Source organism: Carlito syrichta, unplaced genomic scaffold, assembly GCF_000164805.1.
Source record: "Carlito syrichta isolate Samal-C Ts95f unplaced genomic scaffold, Tarsius_syrichta-2.0.1 Scaffold315109, whole genome shotgun sequence".
Taxonomy (NCBI): domain Eukaryota; kingdom Metazoa; phylum Chordata; class Mammalia; order Primates; family Tarsiidae; genus Carlito; species Carlito syrichta.
Window position 1 is genome coordinate 727,534 of NW_007259205.1, and position 20,021 is coordinate 747,554.

The following is a 20,021-nucleotide window of genomic DNA, read 5'->3' on the forward strand; positions in this document are numbered from 1 at the left end:
CTCTTTCAAAGTCTCCCTCCTCAGGATACACATACTGCACAGTGTGTCCTGATTTGCCAATACAACTTTCTCTGGCATCTCTTACCCTAAGCAATTAATGTATCTGGGCCTACCTCTCTGCTCCCCTCTCGCCTTGGCCTACTACTAATCATGGTTTGTTCAGGAAACCAACAGTCTTCAAAATTCCTCAAAAGAGAAACAGGCACCAATATCTGAGTGCAAATAGATATTTCCAAATAATGCCAATTTCTCAAGAATATTTTTACCATATTTGCCTCCAGTGGCAGTACTAGATGGGTCTAAGAGTTTCTGCAGCTTTTGTAACATCTAATCAGAAGTAATTAATGCCAGTTCTCCCTTTGGTAAAGACCCCTAGTCTCTCTCAGACTGAGCTCTCCTCAATTACCTCAGTGAGCTGAACATTAACAGAACTCTCCCTTTTCTACTTATATGGTTGGATTGATGGGGATGAAGTTTTAAACAGTAGTTTGACTTAGTTTGGCTTACTTTTCTTTTTAACAAGGCAATAAACTCTAGCAGGAGAGTGGGGGCAGGACTCTGGAAGTTACACAATTTCTTATATTGTGGGAAGACTTATCTCTTGTCTTCAAACTAAAAAAGAAAAAAAAAAAACCCAAACTAGAAAAGACCCATTTTACATACTGTGATATATCCCAGTTATCCCATTCATATAACTGAAATTTCCCAAAATACATGAGAGGCAGTGGGTGGGGGTTGTTTAGGACAAACATAACAAACTTTACAAAAAAGAAAAAAAATTCCTCTTTTGTGTATCTAAAAATTTTATTCTAAAAAAGTGTAACCAAAAGTGGTGTGTTAAAGTAAATATAAAATTGGGGATTGTAACGTTTGGAGATACCGAAAGAGGCACAGGACAAAGTGCTGATATAAACCAAGCGTTTATTGGGGAAGAAACTCCTGGGCGAGGTCCCATGGTCCAGAAAGATGAACCAGGGGAGTTGCGCCCAAGGAGGGGCAGGTTTGGGTTTTTAAGAGTGCTGTATTTGGGGAGGGTGTTGGGGGCGGCAGTGAAGTGGGGAGACAAAACGTCGCATCCAGCGTGGGCTGGAAAGTTTCTGTCTGGCCTTTCTCAGCAGCTGCTGGCAGGTTCCAGTAAGTTGGTATGTGGTTTGTGGGTTTAGGGTGGAGGGGTGCATAGAGGATCGGTGGGTAGAGGGGCAGATGGGAAAAGGTGAGTGCTGCTTCTCCCTGAGCATAACAGAGATCAATTTTATATGACCATGTGGATAAACATAAGGCATTGTTGGTCATTATGTTAGCTTAGAATAAAATGCAGTGTTCTAAAGGTCTCAGAAATATCCTTTTTTTTTTTTTTTTTTGAGTCAGAGTCTCACTCTGTCGCCCAGACTGGAGTGCAGTGGTCGCTCCCGGCCACCGCAGCCTTGACCTACTGGGCTCCAGCGATCCTTCCACCTTAGCCTTCCACATAGCTGGAACTACAGGCACATGCTACCACGCCCGGCTAATTTTTTGACTTATTGTAGAGATAAGGTCTCGCCTGCCCAGGCGGGTCTCGAACCCACGGGCTCAGGCAATCCATGCACCTCAGCCTCCCAAAGGCACGGGATTACAGGCTGAGCCACCGAGTCTGACAGAAATATCCTTTTTAATGAAAATCTCACTTCATTTATTCTATGGTACAGAAGGGAAGACCTATTAACATATACTTCACCGAACCAGACATTCTTTGCCTTCCATTTTACCTGCTCTCCATCAAAAACAAATCTTTCATGCATTCAATGGAGAGTTAAAAAAACTATTACTGTAATATAGCAGGGTTATTTACTGAGAAATTAATGTGGCAGAATAACCTGAGAAATTAGCTGTCTAGTTTCTCTTTTGCCATAGCACCAGAAAATGGATAGAATGTTATTCTTTTTTGCCCTCCATTTCCAGCAGTGTAGCTCTGATTTTGTGTCCTTGTCCTTGAGTTATTGGGTGAGGAGACACAGGAGAGTCTTTGGATTTTTTAGTGCAACTGAGAAGTTGTCAAGCAAAAATATGCAAATAATAAATATTTAAAAATAAAATCCTCTGTGTCTCCCTTTACCTACTACAATCTTCTGAATACATTTTATTCACTTCTATGATAGATACCAAAGTATCTTCCTATAAACTTATTTTTATCACCTTTGTCTTTTTTTGTTGTAACATGATTACGAAAATGTTTCTGCATAGTCCCACATGGCAGTCATGAGTCATATGTAGTTATTGATCACTTAAAATATACTTAGTATAAATAAGGAACTAAACTTTAACTTTCATTTAATTTTAACTAACTTAAAACTAAATTTAGATAGTTCAGGTAACTCGTGGAGACCATACTGGACAGTGTAGTTCTATAGGAATAATCAATTTTATTTTATAAAGTCTTACTGTGAAAAAAAAAAAAAGTCTTATAGGAAAAAAATTACATTTTTTTATTATAAAGATGTGGGGTACAATTTAGGGTTAGGTATACAAATGTCGATTAGCAGGAGGTACCCTTGTTGATGAGGTATACCCCACCTTCCCCTAGCAGTTTTCCTCAACTGCCAATCCCACTCCCCCAAAATTACATATTTTCAAGGCAGTTAAAAGGATGTAGAAACTAATGCTTTTATTTATAAGTTCATAAGAACAACTAAAAATGAGACTATGGCAAAGACTAAGTCCAAAATTAGATGTTAAAAACATATTTGATTACTTAGAAAATGAGAAAGAGGGGACTACAAAATTTCTGAAATAAAGAGGATAAAAGAAGGCAATACATTTTATAACATATGGATAATTAGTGATTCAACAACATCATTATTTTTAGAGATGTTATAAAACATTATGAGAGGGTTTAAATGTATCTTAGAAACTGAAAGTTCATAAGATGCAAGTACATCAAATGTGAAATTTTGAATTATTTACAAAATGAGATAGTATGCTCTCTCTTTAATTCGTGTATGAAACTCTGCTTATTATACAAGATGGGTGGAAAGTGCCAGACATGGAAAGAAGAATAGTATTTTGCAATTAGCACATAAATCTGAGAATAATATACAGGGATCGATAATTTTATTGAGATTACAGCTTTGTTATACTTCAATTTCATAAAGTTGAAAAAGTTTTATTGTAATGAAAATAAAATCATAACATAGCTGTTAAATTGTTGCCTTCTTTAAGACATTTTGAAAAAAAATTAAGCCAATATAAACTTTCTCAATTATACTGATACATTCATAGAAAACAATTTGAAACATTCCTGTGTATTTCGTAGAAAAATTTAACTTGTTTAATAAAAACTTATAGCTACAATTTATTTTAGCTTCAGTTCATACTTAAACAATTACCATATATTTGTCTTATGATTTTTAATAAAATTAGTGTTTCATATTTCAAATTATGGCTATAAATATCTGAGATACATTTAGGTAATAGTAACACCTAGTAATTTTTTCCTTCCAGAAATTATCCTCTACTTTTGTGCATTTACATTAACTATTAGCTAATAAAATCTCTAGTCATGAATTTTGAAAGTGTACTAAAAGAATTTTAGATTAAATGCTAAACATTTTATCATAACCATTGGGGAGTTTTTCTTTAGATCAATTTTGTGTATTTCACTACATACCATATTTGTCTCCAACTGGTCAGCAAGAGTTAAACATATTATGATGCAAGACATCAATTACTTTTCCCCATATATCAGTATCTCCTTCTTATTTGTGTTTGAACAGTGCTGCCGTGTGTGTGTGTGTGTGTGTGTGTGTGTGTGTGTGTGTGTGTGTGTTTGCCTACCAGACAACAAATTCATTTGCAGGAGTAATGAAAGAATACTAGTTGACTTGCTGTTGTGTCGATTCAAAGAAAATTTCAAAACTAAGTGAGGTGAATTTTTCAGGTCAGCCTGTGCTTTGAGAGTGTCAGTTCAATGGGTCAGTCAGCCAAGCCCCAGAGTGGGTAGTCTGTAGTCTGGAGGGACTGGTAAGCCTAGTCCTGGTAGTGTTAGCTCTAATGGGCTGGCAAGCCAAGACATGAGAGTGTTATGATTCAGTGGGCTGGCAAACCTAGCCCCCAGGATGTCTCAGCTACAGAGTCTTGCCTTCTTCCTGCAGCTCTCCTGGTTCAGCTAGCTCCATTGCTGGCAAGTCAGCCTCTGGGGTGCATGGCTCAGCTCTAATGATCTTCTGCAGCTCTTCAGGTCACACTTACACAGCTCTTCACATTGCAGCTCTTCAGGGTCAAGATTCTTATCTCATGCCCAGGAGGACTGAGGGACACAGACAGCCAGAAAACAAGAAAGCAGGATTTATTGAGAGGACAGAGAAGCTCCCACAGTGGGAGGGGACTGGAAGGGGTTGCCCATCTCTGGGGTGGAAACCTGGGTGCTTATTTAGCCCTAAGTTCAAGCCAATTGGCTAGCACTAGCTATGAGCTGTAGTTGTTCTGATTGGTCAGTATTAAGGACTAATCAGCAGGAGATAGGGGCCTAATGGTGAGCTGATTGGTTGCTTTTTCGATCTCAGCAGTGAGTACCTAAATTCTAGCTTGAGAGGATTGTAGGGAGCTTGCTTACCAATGCTGAGCCTGAGAGTTCTGCTGGGAGTTCACTACATTTTTACCAGAGGACTCACCTGTCTGTCTGCCTATCCTTTCTCTAGTTACCTCCTTTCTCATTGCCCCCTCTGGTATAGTAACCCTAACTACCATTAGGGAGTGAGGACAATGACTGATCTGGCTACTTCTTGTTGATCATGGGTGTAGTATGGGGACAACAGCTAGGGATCCTCTGGAGGGCGATCTAAAGGTCCTGGTAGAAAGAAGCTTCCATACAATGTTCCATCTGCATCACCATCTGGAGTTTTACGACCTCTAGGAGAGAAGAAACAAACTTTAGAAGAAGGTTAACTATACATGGACCAAACACAAACAATACAACAAAAGGAGTTATTAAGGGAAATACCCATGTCCATATATTGGAAATCCCTAGAAGACAAAAAAGACTGTAACCAATGGGGTCCTGAAACTGCCTGTTCTTGTAAAATAAGGCCATTGTTTTATTATTGTTTCATGACTTGTAACATCTCTTTTACTTGGGAGGAAGTGTTAATATGGAAACAACAAGTTTCTTTTAATAATGCACATGTTCCTCTACATTCAGCCATGAACCCAACATTTGAATAATTACCCTGCTGAGCCACGTATATAATGAAAGATGAGAAAGGATGCTTATAAGAAGCTAAGACTAACGATACTAAAAACAAGATGCAAGATAGTTTTGGCATTTTGCTTGTTCCTGTGAGGAAAACTTCTAGGGAAGGGAACAATCCCATGGATGCTCAGAATTAAGGGGTCCTTGACAGAGACGCTTAATAGTACAAATCAAAATAAAAACAAAGGTAGCAAGTATAGGTATAACTATAAGGAGAAAATTTGTAGGCAGTTAATTTTGGCATTTCTCTTTTACAACTTTAGTTTAATTCTGTATGCTCTTCTGAGTCAGCTGATGCAACTTCTTCTAAAATCCAGGCTTTCACTCTAGTGTAATGGATCCACAAGTCTATTCTAGTAACCTTTACTGAAACAGCTTTTGGGTCAGTTGGAAAGTTTTATTTCTTCTGAGGTGAAAGATCTGATGGAGGGTTTTAAGAACCTTCCATTGGCAGATGAGATTTCCCATCCTTTGATTGCAACCATCCTGAAGGTTGAAAATCATATTCCTAAGATGAGAGAATATTGGGGCTTTGTATCTTTCTAGGGACCCTCCCAATCAAAGGGGCCTCAAATGGATCAGAAATATGGGTTTTCCTTGCTGGTAACTTGGCTGTTCAATCTGCTGGTTTGCTTCCTTCAGCTATTTCATCTGTTCCCTTTTGACGGTCTTTACAATGTATTATTGCCACTTCCCAAGGGAGGAAGACTGAAGACAATAGTTTGGCAATCTCCCACTGTTAGCTTAATAGCTTCTGGCACCAACAAAGCTACTGCTGCCATTGCTCTTAGGTAGGCTGGCCATCCCTTAACCATCCCTTAGTCACAAGATTAAGTTCCTTGCTTAAATGGCCCACAGGTTGTCGGACTGGACCCTGGATCTGGGTCAGAACCTTCAGGGCTATTCCTTTACTCTCAGACACATAAAGGTTAAATGTCTTTCCTATGGAAAGACTAAGAGCCAGTGCTGCAATTAAGGCTTGTTTTAATTGGTCAAAATTTTTCTGTCTCTAATGTCCAGATTTGAAAATGAGTTCTAGCTGATTAATTATCCTTAGTTTCATATACTACTCTATGACATACTATTTTTCAACATGCATGAAACCTCTATCTGTCCTATACTTTCCTTCCTTTGGGTGACCATCCACTTTATTGCAGGACAAAAAACTTAACACAAAAGATCCCTTCCTATACAAAACCATTCTGTCCTTTGCATCCTTCCTAACCAAAAGCACACTACCACACCAACTTGAACTTTCCTATGCTTTTCTGGCTTTTGCCTTTCCATATAACCTGTATTTACTTTGAATAACCCCTAGCAACTTGAATTGCAACAAGATTATATTCCATCATGGATGACCAGAATCAAATGGCTGGCATCTGTGTTAATTCAGTTATTAACATTCACCTGGAGATGGTTGGGGTGATGGTGAGCTATGACAGGCACTGTAGCAGATTTCCAGGTTTCCTCAGCAGCCATCACTGTGAGCTAGGTGTTCTCTCCTCCCTTCAGAAGAAAGTCTCTTTCCAATGGCTCTTTTGTGTCTGCACAATGGACAAGGTCCTGGAGGTCTAGGCCACTTTGGGGAAGCCAGTCTTCTAGTGCCCCCACAGATTATACCTATGGTCATAGACATCATCCCCTTAGCAGATCCGTTGTTACCAGGTCTGATGGGCTGTTAGAGTTTTGTCACTAAAGGTAGCTGCCAATTGAGATGCCTCTTTTGTCCCTCTGGTTCTGCAGTCTACCATGTTGGCACCCTATTACTTCTTTAGTTTGGCTTGCTGCCTCCATAACAGTTAGCAGGTACACTTGGGAATTCTGGGTTGTATATACCTATAAGGCAGCTAGTAGTGTTCTTGCCTTTGTCTTGTATTTCCTCTTGATTCTCTTATAAAAGAATGAGGTGGTCACTTTCAGGAGATTCTCTAAAGTACTATCTGGTACTTTGACCTGTTTCTAAAGATTCCTCCACCATTCTCCAAAATTGCTATTGTGGTCCCATTTGAGGTTTTCCAATAGCACTGCAGACATGCCTAATGGATCGGGTTCCTCTCCTTCTCTGGCACTATATGGAATACAAAGCTCCTCTCTAAATTTCTCTGCCTTGCAGAGTTGCTTGTTTCTCAGTGGTCATTAGGGTCTGGCCTAAGAGCAACATAGCATCTTTCCAGGAGAGCTCGAACACTTGCATTAAATTCTAGAAAGTATCTGTATAATTGTCAGAGTCATTTGAGAACCTTCCAAGATCTTCCTTGATTTGTTTCAAGTCTCATAAGAAAAAGGATACCTGTACCTTATTAGAGTCATATTCACCAAGCATCTCTTGTAAGGGCAAAAGTAATGCCAGAGTTCTAGAATGAGAGATTTTAGAGTGGGAATGGTTTGAGGTACAAGGAGGACCTGAATAAGAAGAACAAGATGGACCAGGTGGCGTGGCCTCATGAGATGCCTTTCCCAGTGGTACCTTTGGGGTTGGCATTCCCAGTCCACAGGGACCTTCCCTTGAGATGACTGCTAAGAGGACTGAATTGATTCTACAGCATTGACAAAGGTCTAGATTTTTTTGTAATGTAAAGAAAACCTGTATATATGGGACCTTGGACCATTTGCCTGGTATCTACAGAAACTATCTAGCTGCACAGTTGTCTTATGATTGATTCTTCCTTCTGGAGACCAGGTTTCTCCATTCTGCAACTTATAACTTAGCCACACTTGGGTGCAAAATAATTTAAGACACTGTTTAAAGTCTGAGGATCAAAGGAGTTCCGAGTCCTGGTGTGCACTCTTAAGTGCACACTGCAGATAGCAAGATGGCCCATTACCCATCTGAAGGAGAGAGGAGAAAGAAAGGTGTCCCCAAGTTTTCCCTCCTCCAACCAATGTGCATGATGAGTAAGGATCGAAGAAAGGAGAGTATCCCCTTACCTTTCTGTACTTCTCAGCTCATGGCTTCCCCTTGGATGTAAGCATAACCTCCACCCAAGTATAGTGGTAGGGACCTGGTCAGTAGGAATAGTTTTGCTCACCTATGCATTAATACCTGTCCTACACTCTGTTGACTGTGCCTCTGGATTCCTCAAACCTAGCATTCCTCCTTATCAGACAAGGTCTTCAAAAAGGCAATGGAACAATTGGGTTTAGGAACAGGATTCTGACAAAGGGGAAGGGGTTCCTGGGACTACACATGAGCCCCTGGCCAGGAGGCCCACAGTTTGAACCAGGTTGCAACATCAGATTACTTTTCTAACAAGGGCCACAAATATGGAGACATGAAAGTGCCAGTACAGGATCTTTTGATACAGTCCTTGCCATCCTCCGAAAACCTAAACAGTCAACCAGGCATTTCAACATAAAGTCTGCACATTCATTTGACATTTGTCTACCCATAGAGTCCCCACCTATACCTTCACAAGACTTTAATTCCTTATATAAAACAGTTTCTCTTTCTTGCCAATTATAATGCTTCCCAATATGAAAAAAATGAAACCAAAGCTCCCTACCCTTTTGCCTCATGGACCTATGAATACACCTTGTCCTGAGCTCTTATTCAACAATGATCAAGCTGGTTGCCAACACCATCTAGTAACGCTGGCTCCCTAAGCTATTAAAACACCCATGTCACCAAGCACCAAGTACAGAAAGTTCCCATGGCAATCCCAAAGATAAGAAAATGTGATAGGAAAGGTTGAAAAAAGTGTGATAGGAGAGACTGGAATAGGCTATCAGGAATAGGGGCCAGCTTGGAAGCCTTTGGGTAACATGAAGGCGAAGCCTTGGCCAGATGCCCTCAATTACCCCCACGCTTCTTCCAATTCTATGCAATGGCTAGACCTCCAAGAAAAGAAACTAGATCAGAACATAACCAACATTCCCAACACCTGAGAGTGTTGGGAGATTAACCAAGTCCTCTTCAGCAAGACTGACCTCTGTGTAATGTAGACCAGCAGCCACGCTATTCGTTTTTAACTGGCTAGCAGAGTCCTGGTAATTTGTTCTTTAGACAGAGTAAAAAAAAAAAAAAAAACTTGAGGACGAGGATCCTCAGAAATGAAAGTAAAGTGATAGGTTTGCTTCAACTCACCCTTCCATCAAGTCCCATATCGGGTGCCAAAACTAATGCGGATTTTTCAGGTCAGCCTGGGCTTCAAGAATGTCAGCTCAATGGGTTAGTCAGCCAAGCCTCAAAGAGGGGAGTCTGGAGGGATTGGTAAACCTAGTCCGGGAAGTGTCAGCTCTAATGGACTGGCAAGCCAAGTTCTGAGATTGGTGCAATTCAGTGGGCTGGCAAGCCTAGCCCCTGGGGTGTCTCAGTTTCAGAGTCTCACCTTCTTACTGCAGCTCTCCTGGTTCAGTTAGCTCTGTTGCTGGCAAAACAGCCTCTGGGGTGCATGGTTCAGCTCTGACTATCTTCTGCAGCTCTTCAGGTCGCACTTCTGTGCTCTTCAGGTTACAGCTCTTCAGGGTCAAGATTCTTGTCTCATGCCCAGGAAGAACGTGGGACATAGACAGTCAGAAAGTGAGAAATCAAGATTTATTGAGAGGACAGAGAAGCTCCCACAGTGAGAGGAGACTGGAAGGGGTTGCCCATCTGTGGGGTGGAAACCTGGATGCTTATATAGCCCTAAGTCCAAGCCAATTGGCTAGCACTAGCTGCGAGCTGTAGCTGTTCTGATTGGTCAGTATTAAGGACTAATGAGCTGGAGGTAGGGGCCCAATGATGAGCTGATTGGTTGCTTTTTCAATCCCAGCAGTGAGTACCTAAGCTCTAACTTGAGATGTTCATAGGGAGTTTGTTTACCAATGCAGCCTGAGAGGCCTGCTGGGAGTTTGCTACATTGTTACCAGAAGACCCACCTAGACTTTCTCTAGCTATATCCTATCTCATAAGCACTCATGGAGAGAGTGATTCAAGATGTTATAGGTAAAATCTTTTTTTTTTTTTTTTTGCATTGTGTAGGATAAGAATAACAATTAAATCATTTGTTAAATCATATATTTTCTATTAAGATTTTTTCATGATATAATATAATCAAATGAAGTCATAAACCTGACCAAACCAACTTTCGGGAAAGAATACTCTTTATCCCATTGGACTTCCATAAGCAAAGGCTTTTTAATACAAAGTTTTGGGTGGGCTGATTTAGTCCACCTGCATCCTTTATATTTTCTAAATGAATTTTTAAATTACCAAAAATTTTGTATAAACTTTAAAATTGGTTTTATTATTTGCAATATATATATATAGATAGACAGATAGATATCACAAGTGGTTATAAATAAATAAGGATAAACACCCATAAATCTACCACCCAATGAAGAAGCAGAACATAGCAAATAACATTAACTCTATCTATTTGCTCCTCTCTCTCCTATCCTCTCCTTCTTCCTTTCATACATAATCACTATTCTGAGATTATTTTCTTTTTTTAAAAGTTACCATATATTATACTAAAATGCTTTTTAGAAGTGACAACTACTAGTATTACTTTGTAAAATGAAACAATTAGATATGTACCCTGATTTTGTCACACATTATCTCTTTGTCTTTGGACATTTTCAATCTGAACTTTAAAAAAATCTAAATAAGAAAAGTGTGGGAGACATTTTTAGTACTTCCAGGGTTTTTGTGAAAATTAAATAAGATATAAAGCATCTAAAATTCACAGTACAATTTCTGGTGCTTTCTGGATTTTTGCAAGTATTATTACTATTATTATCACTATGATATATTGCTGTATTTGTGCAGTTGTCGACAATCAGCATAGTTTAATTCAAAGCTTTGGCTTAGTTTTCAGATAATGTATTTTTTTCCTGTTAGACATATTGCTATTTTAATGAAAATATATCTTCAGTGATTATTAAGAAGATAATTTTGAAGCACATGGTTTTATATCAACTTTTACAGTGAATACCTTCACGATTCTATGGGCTGTCAAAATAAACAAAATCCCCAAACAGTTGTGACAGAACAGATTCTATTCTCATCCAAACACTCCACATCTTATTCCAGTACCTATATAAAGTGAAACATGTTTGTACTAATATTTTGTGACTTTTCTAAAATTTCAATAATTTACAATCTATTCCAACCTCCCTGTTGCCACTTTCTTCTTGTGAGAAAATTGGAATACAGACCTCTATTCTCCTAAAATTGCTCTAATAGCTAATATTTATGGTTTATAAATTAAAGATATTTCAGATTGAGTTGTATATGTTTCATATGCACATAAGTTCAAAATGTAAATTTCAGTTACATAATTAATTAATAGGTATGTAACAATATTTAAAAAAAAACTTGCAAATTTCCTTTGGCATTATGTCCCTGCAGTGTGTTACTATATATGTTTTATGGAAGAGAGAAATTGTATGTTGACAGTTTGCTGTTCTCCTCAGGTTGCTGCTTAGCAGTACATATGCCATAATTTCTTCTATCCTTTTTGTTACCACATGCATGATTTTAAAAGATGCAATGCTTATAATGGTTTTGAAGAAATTATCTTCCAGAATTTTACTATACATATTAGTATGTTACTCAACAGGTACTCTTCACATATTCTTGCTAAAATAGGAGATACTATTTCTTCTATTATTTTATTCTGCCCCTTTGCTTTTTTAATGAAAATAAAATCTAAGAAAATACATAACTGTTTTAAAGATAAAACATATTTTCAAATTAATACAGAAACAAACATGAACACAATAAAGATGTCCTAATGCTATTATAATAAGGCCCTAAATAATATTAGCTCTGTTGTATATTATAAAGATATTCTGAAATAAAATATTTGGGGCAGGGGAATTGTTTGAATCTAAAAGCAATGGAAAAACTTCCAAATAAGAATGCCAATTGATTGTCAACGTAAAGTGTTGCAATTTCTAAATGCAAAAAAATTAAATGACAAATGATTATAGATCTAAATATTAAAATATATTAAACTGTATTTATACCATTAAGTTTAAATGTCTCAGACAAAAGAAAAATAGTTTCATGATAATAGATAAATGAACACACCATGAGTTGACAATTCATAAAAGAAGAGAATAATTATAACATTAGATATAAATATGCAAACCTATCTGAATATAAAACAGTTGATTTTAAAAAGTTAACAATTTTTTTCTTTTACTTTTTAAAAAAATTTTATTTTAAAAATGTTGGGAGTAACTCAGGGTTAGGAATACAAATGTTTATTATGCAGGTACCCTTGTTGATGAGGTGTGCTCCCCTCCTCTAGCAGATTCCCATTACTGCCAATCCTGCCCCCCCCCCCAACGCCACCTAGCAGTTTCCCACTACTGCCAATTCTTTACCTTTTTTTTAAAAAAAATTATTTTAAATATGTTGGGCACAATTCAGGGTTAATTATACGAATGTTCATTATTCAAGTACCCTTTTTGATGAAGTGTGCCCCCAATCGACTGGCAGAATCCCATTACTGCCAATCCCACCTCCCCTTGCCCCCCTGGTAATTTTTCACTACTGACAATCCTTTACTTATAGTATTAAGATAATTGTACAAAGTCCCCTTATGAGTGAGAACACGTGATACTCAGTTCTTTGTTTACTCAGTATTATAGACCATAAGTTCATCCAAGTTGTAGTGAATTTCATAATTCTGCCCTTCTTTATGACTACATAATATTCCATTGTGTATGTGTGCCACATTTTTTTTTTATCTAGTTCTCTTTTGGTGGGCAGTACGATTGGTTCCACATTTTTGCTATTGTGAACAATGCTGAAATAAACATCTGTGTGAAGATATCTTTTTCATAGAGTGATTTCAGTTCCTCTGGGTATATTCCTAGTAGGGAGATTATAAGGTTGCATGGAAGGTCAACTTTGTGATCTTTTAGGAATCACCACACTGCTTTTCACAGAGGCTGTACCAGTTTACACTCCCACCAACAATGTAAAGGTGTTTCCTTTTCTTTGCATCCTCTCCAGCATTTGTTGCTTTTTGAGTTATTGATAATGGCCGTCCTGACTAGAATTAGGTGGTATCTCTGTGTGTTTTAATTTGCAATTCTTTGATGGCTAGTGAGGTTGAGCATTTTTTCAGGTATCTGTTGGCTGCACATTTGTCTTCTTTAAGAAGTGTCTATTCATACCTTTTGCCCACTTTGTAATGGGGCTTTGTTTTTTCTTTTTGGCGCATTTAAACTTCTTGTAGATGCTACATGTTAGAGCTTTGTCAGATATATAGTTGGCAAATATTTTTTTCCACAGTCCCTGGGCTGTCTCTCTGCTCTCTTGATGGTTTCTTTGGCTTTGCAGAAACTTGTCAGTTTGATGAGGTCCTACCTGTCTATCTTATCTCTTATGGCATATGCACTTGGGGGTTTGATCAGGAATTGGTTGCCAGGTTCAGTATCCAAAAGGGTGTCTCCTGCATATGCTAAGGTTCTTATAGCTTGAGGTTTTAGGTTTAGGTCTTTGTTCTCTTTAGAGTTGATTTGTATTTATAGTGATAGGTAGGGATTTTGTTTTAATCCTCTGCATGTGGTCATCCAGGTTTCCCATAATCATTTACTGAATGGGTTCTCCTCTCCCCAGTAATTGGTGATGGAGACTTTGTTGAAGATGAGTTGGTTGAGAAATTGAGATTTTGCTTCTGGAATCTCTATCCTGTGCCATTGATCTATATGCCTGTTCTTGTACCAATACCAGGCTGTTTTCATTATTGTAGTTTTATAACAATGTTTAAAGTCTGGGAGTGTGATACCTTCTGTTTTTTTATTTTTTATTTTTTTGCTGAGGATTGTTTTGGCTATTCATGGTCATTTATGTTTCCATAAGAATTCCTGAATTGTCATTTTCAGGTCTGAGAAAAATGTTGCTGGTAATTTAATGGGTATTGTGTTAAATCTGTAGATTGCCTTGTGTAGAATGGACATCTTTACAATGTTGATTCTTCCAATCCATAAGTATGGCATATTTTCCCATTTGTTTGTTTCATTTTTTTATTTCTTTGAGCAGTGTTTTGCAGTTGACATTGTAATGATCTTTCATGTCTCTGGTTAGGAAGATTTCAACATTTCTTTGTGTGTGTGTGTGATTATTGTGAATGGGATTGTACTTTTTATTTGGGTTTATGTTTGTATATTGTTGGTATATAGAAATGTGGCAGTCTTTTGAACATTTATTTTATGCCCTGAGACTTCGCCAAAGTCCTTTATCAGTGCAAGGAGGTTTTTGGCAGATTCTCTTGGGTTTTCAAGGTATAGAATCATGTAATCTGTGAAGGGGAATAAATTTACTTCCTCTTTTCCTATTTGGATACCCCGATTTCCTTCCCTTGTCTGATTGCTCTAGCTAGGACTTCTAAAACTATGTAGAAAAGGAGGGGTGAGAGTGAGCATCCTAGTCTTGTTCTGAGGAAATGGTTCCAATTTCTGTCTGTTTAACAATATATATGCCTAGATGTTCAAGGGTTTTTACCAAGAGGGAGTGCTGGATTTTACCAAAAACTTGTTCCACATCTGATGATATGATCATGTGTTTTTTGTTTTTAAATCTGTTGATGTATTTAACTATGTTTCTCATCTTGCAAATATTGAATCAGCCCTGCATTCCACTGATGAAGCCTACTTGGTTGGGGTGGAAAATTTTTGAGATGTGTTGTTGGATCCAGTTTGCTGGGATCTTGTTGAGAATTTTAGCACCTATGTTTATCAAAGATATTGACCTGTAATTCTCTAGTTCTCTTTCTTTGTTTAATCTTTACATGGTTTGCGTATCAATGTGATGCTAGCCTTATAAAATGATTTGGGGACAGTACTATCTTTCTCAATTACCTGGAATACTTTCCATAGGATTTGTATCACTTACTCCTTGTATGTTTTGTAGAAATCTGCTGGAAGACATCTGGTCCAGGGCTTTTTTTTTTTGTAGGTAATTTTCTTATGACATAGTCGATTTCCTGGATTGTTGTTGGCCTATTTAGGTTTCTTCTTGTTTCAACCTGGGAAGGTTGTGTAATGTCAGAAAGTTCTCCATGTCCTTTAAGTTTTCAAGTTTGTTTCTATACAAGTGTACATAGAATCTCTAACAATCTTTTGTATTTCTTCAGGGTCAGTTGTGACTTGATCTTTTGCATTTCTGATTATGTTTATTTGGACTTTTTCTCTCTTTTTCTTAGTCATTCTAGCTAGGGGTCTATCAGTCTTGTTTATCCTTTCAAAAATACAGTTTTTTTTGTTTGTGTGTGTGTGTGTGTGTGTGTGTGTGTGTGTGTGTGTGTGTGTGTATTATATTTTTGTCTTCTATGTCCCGAATTTGGGTTTTTATTTTGGTGATCTGGATTCTCCTGCTGAAGTTAGGGTTCTGGTGGTCTTGTTTTTCTAGCTTTCTTAGGTAATTTGTTAGGCTGTTAACTTGTGATCTTTCCATTTTCTTCATGTGTGTTTGTAGAGACATGAATTATCCTCTTAGTACTGTTTTCAGGGTATCCAGAGGTTTTGGTAAGATGTTTCTTCATTTTCATTTGTTTCCAGGTATCTTTTAGTCTCTGTTTTGATTTCAGTGTTGACCCAGGTGTTGTTTAGCATCATGCTATTTAGTGTCCATATCTTTGTGTGTTTGGGAGAAACTTTGTTGGTGTTGATATTTATTTTTATTCCACTGTGGTCTAAGAAGGTACATGGCAGTGTTTCGCTCTTAAGGAATTTGTTTATGCTTGATTATGGCCAAGGATGTGGTCCATCTTAAGAGTATAACTCATGTGGTTATGAGTAGAATGTATATTCCATGGTTGTTGAGTGGAGTGTTTTGTAGGTATCAATTAAGTCCATTTGGTCAAGCATTATGTTGAGGTTCGGGATCTCCTTGTTGATTTTTTTGTCTTGATGATCTGTCTAGGGTTGTGAATGGGGTATTTAAGCCCCTAACCATGATAATGTTAGAGTCAATATGTTTTTTTAGTTTATCTAGAAGCTGCTATATGAAAGTTGGTGTTCCTATTTTGGGTGCATGTATGTTTAGAATGGGTATTTCTTGTTGAAGGATTGAACCTTTTAAATCATTATGTAGTGAATGTCCATTTTTTAAAAATTTTTGATAGCTTATAAGGTATTTTGTCTGATATTAAGATCCTGACTACTGCTTTCTGTTTTGTTCTGTTGGCCTGAAATTTTTTTTCCCATTCTCTTACTTTGAGTCTGTGAATGTTCTTTCTGGTGAGATTAGTCTCTTGGGACAATATATTCTTGTTTCATGCTATTTTATCCATTTTGCCATTCTATGTCTTTTCAGTGGTGTATTTAGTCCATTCATATTCAGGCTAATTATTGAGATGTGAGAGTTTATCCTTGTCATGAGGTTCTTATAGAGTTTGTTTTTGCTGCTGCTGTTTGCTTATGTATTTGTTTGTTGTCTTTCTTTTGATTTTTTGTTGATTCATGTGTGTTTTCAATCTTTTCCCTGCATTCTTTGGAAGGGCGTTGTCATTCTTTTTTTCCTTTCCTCTGTGTTTAATACTTTCTCTAGTGTTTCTAGTAGAGTCGGTCTGGAGGCAGCATAAACTCCAAGGGATTGAATGTCTGGAAAGGATTTTAATTCTCCAACACTGATGAAGCTTAGCTTACCTGAGCAGGTAATTCTTGGTTGAAATTGTTTAACTTTGAGAACATTGAAGATTAGACTCCAATCTCTCCTAGCCTGAAGTGTTTCAGTAGATAAATCTGTTGCTATTCTAATTGGTCTTCCCCAGTAGGAAGTCTGAGCTTTCTTGCTGTCTTTAGGATTTTTTATTTTATACCTACTGTGTGTAGGTGAGTTACTATGTGTCTAGGAGTTGGTCTTCTCATTTGTTGTCTTGCAGGGGTTCTCTGAATCTCTTGTATTTGAATGATCGTATAACTGTTGAGATGAGGGAAGTTTTCTTGGATAATTTTCATGGAATGTTTGTTCCAGGGTGGTCTCTGTCTATCTGCCTCAGGGATTCCAATGGCTTCTTGAAATAATTGCTCATCTCTTGGAGGCTGTATTTTTTCTTTTTAAGCTTCTTTTATATGTTTTTAACAGTTTGGGTCCATATCTTGGTCCTCAAACTCTGAGATTCTTTCTTCTGCTTGGTTAATTCTGCTTTCCATGATTATCAATTTGTTGCTTATTTCATTCACTGTATTCTTTATTGCTGCCATCTTAGTTATCACCTCCTTCATTCTTTCCTTTTGTCTCTAATTATTTCTATTTAATTTCTGTATTAATATCTAGACCTGGTTTTGTGGTTTGAGACCAGTCATTCTGGGGACTCTTCATTATTTGAGTTCTGAAGTCTATATTCTCAGTGGTTGACCTCCCAGATTTCTGTGTAATACTTATATTCTTCATTTGGTTTTTCTTCATTTTTGTAGATTTTCCTCACTCCTTTTTAACCTCTTCTTTAATTCTGTTGTCCAGTGATGTGTGGGTAGCTTTTACTTCTGTTTGCTCAATCTCTTAGTCTTCTTTATGTAGAGCCTCTGGATTGTTCAGTTTTGAAGGGGGTGGTCTGGGGGAGGGGAGCTGTACTTTTTGAAGTTTTGAGATTTAATTGAGAAGTTGAGAAGCTGTGATTCAGAAACTATCTACAGATCTCAATACCCACTGACAGGTGCTTGAGTCCCCTGGAACCCACTTCCCATTGCCTTATAATCTGTCCATGCAATTGGGGTATATATTTGCCCCATGAAAGAAAAATGAGGTAAGTAAAAGGAAAAGATTAGAAAAAAGAAGGAGGAAGATGAGAGGAAGGTTGAGAGAGAGAAGAAGAGGGAAAACAGACAGGTGTACCAACTAACAAATTAATAGAGAAATAAACAAAGACAGCAAAGATTTTTAAAAATCCAAAAACATGCAGATGATTATACAAACACATAAACTGACCAAAAAAATCCTCAATTGTACTCTCCTTCAAAAATACCCATACACAAACAGGAAATCTAAAAAAAAAAACCATTAAAATAACAGAAACAAAGCAAGTATGAAAATATAACCAAAAACTGAAAGAAAGAGAGAAGAGAAATAAACTAAAACAAAAAACAAAAACAAGCCAAAGCCAAAAACCTCAATAAACAAAACTTGCTCTTTGGCCATTCCTGTAATTCCAACTTCCTTGCAGCTGGTGCCACTGCATTAAGTAGTGATTTTGGTATCCAGCCATGGACTAGGCAAACTTGGTATTAGGAACAGGTGAGGCAACTTTATTAGAAATAGCTTTTATGTCAATTAAATACTAGAAGTCATCGAAATTACATTCTTCTTTTAGCATGAGCTGATAAGGTTGCTCTCAGTATGGGTCAGATGCCCCATGGACTACTGTGGGAGGAGGGTGGATCAGATTTGGACTCCCCTGACTTGCTGCCACTGCTATCAAGTCTCCCACTCAGAAATGATGTGTCTGTGCCTGCTTTAGCATGGGAAAGGGGCATCTGTCTTTTCAAGTTTGATGAGGTGATAAACTCTAGATCCCAGCTTGGTAGCTTGGCAGAGCTGGGTGGGGCAATACGGGTCTCTGCCTGGTCCTGGGACAGAGAAAAATGATCAGCATTTCCTCACCAGTGGCAGGGCTTCTTTCCAGCTTCCACAACCTGCTTTCTCCATAGATCCTGGATTTTGTGCTGCTCTGCTGCCACAGGTGATGGTGTGGGCCAGGTGCCAGGTGGCAAAGACTAATTTTTTTCTACTGCCTCTTCTCAGGAGAGCCCTGAGAACAACAGATGATCCTGCACAATGGGGGGTCCCAATATCAGGTTGGCGCATGTGGTAGTCATCTCCAAAGGAGAGACCCTATGTCTCTCCCTTCAGATGGACTTTCACTCACCCACTGGCACATACCCACTCATGCAGAGACTCTTTATTGACACTCTCCTTTGTAGAGACGTTTAGAGTCTGACCTGTTCCGTTGCCATCTTGCCAGAAATCCCCTTCATACTTTTTAAATTTTTAATTGGCCAATATAATTCTGTAGGGAAGTTAACTGTGGGGTTCAACATATCTGTGCACATTTTTGTACTCTCATAATGGCAGTTCTTTAAAAATTCCAACTCTATGACATAACAAAATCTAACTTTCTCTTGACTATGTGTGTCTGTTGACCTTCATGATCCTTTTATTTTCTGCTTTTTAGGGTGTTCTTAAGAAGGTCTTTTTCTTAGATTCAGTGCAACCTTACCATTGTTGCTGTTAATTAAACTTTCATCCTCTGAACTGGTTACACATTTGGTGTGCATGTTTGTCTTTCTTTGTTATATTTGTGCTGTCTATGAAATTTAGAAGAGAAACTAAGACTCTCTCAGCAAAAGGGCATCAAATCTTTTTTACAGTGAACTCCTTGGTTCATGGATTCTCAGCGGGCAGTTTGAGGCCATAATTGTGTTCATATGTCACCACAGACTACTCTCAAGGCCTTGCCCTCCCTCAATTCCTTATCCCCTTATAGAATTCTAAATACCATTTCCAGTCCCTTTTCCATTTAAGCTTTCAAATAAATGACTTCAAGACACAATTCTCAGGGGGAGATCTAGAGGGGAAAAGAGCAGTTGAAAACTAGTTTCTGTTGTACATGTATTTAGATAACCAGCACCAAACTGCAGAGATTTCCTTATTCCTTTATAACACATTCTTTCAAGAAGGGAAAGATGGGGGCATGTATATCTTTCAGAGGCCCAGAAAGTCTTATCTACATAAATATTACAAGGTTTGGTTACTATTTTTCAGTTAGAGCACCCTCAGTGTGGCACTTGATTATTTAGTACAAAAATGCCACAACAAAAGCTTAACATTCTACAGAAAAATATCACTGTTACTCTTTTC

At 37.9% G+C, this 20,021-nt stretch overlaps 1 pseudogene; it reads right to left on the reverse strand.

Annotated features, from left to right (window-relative positions):
• LOC110594399 overlaps positions 1–19,438 on the reverse strand; it is a 37,151-nt pseudogene extending 17,713 nt beyond the window's left edge.
• Between the last annotated feature and the right edge of the window lie 583 nt (positions 19,439–20,021).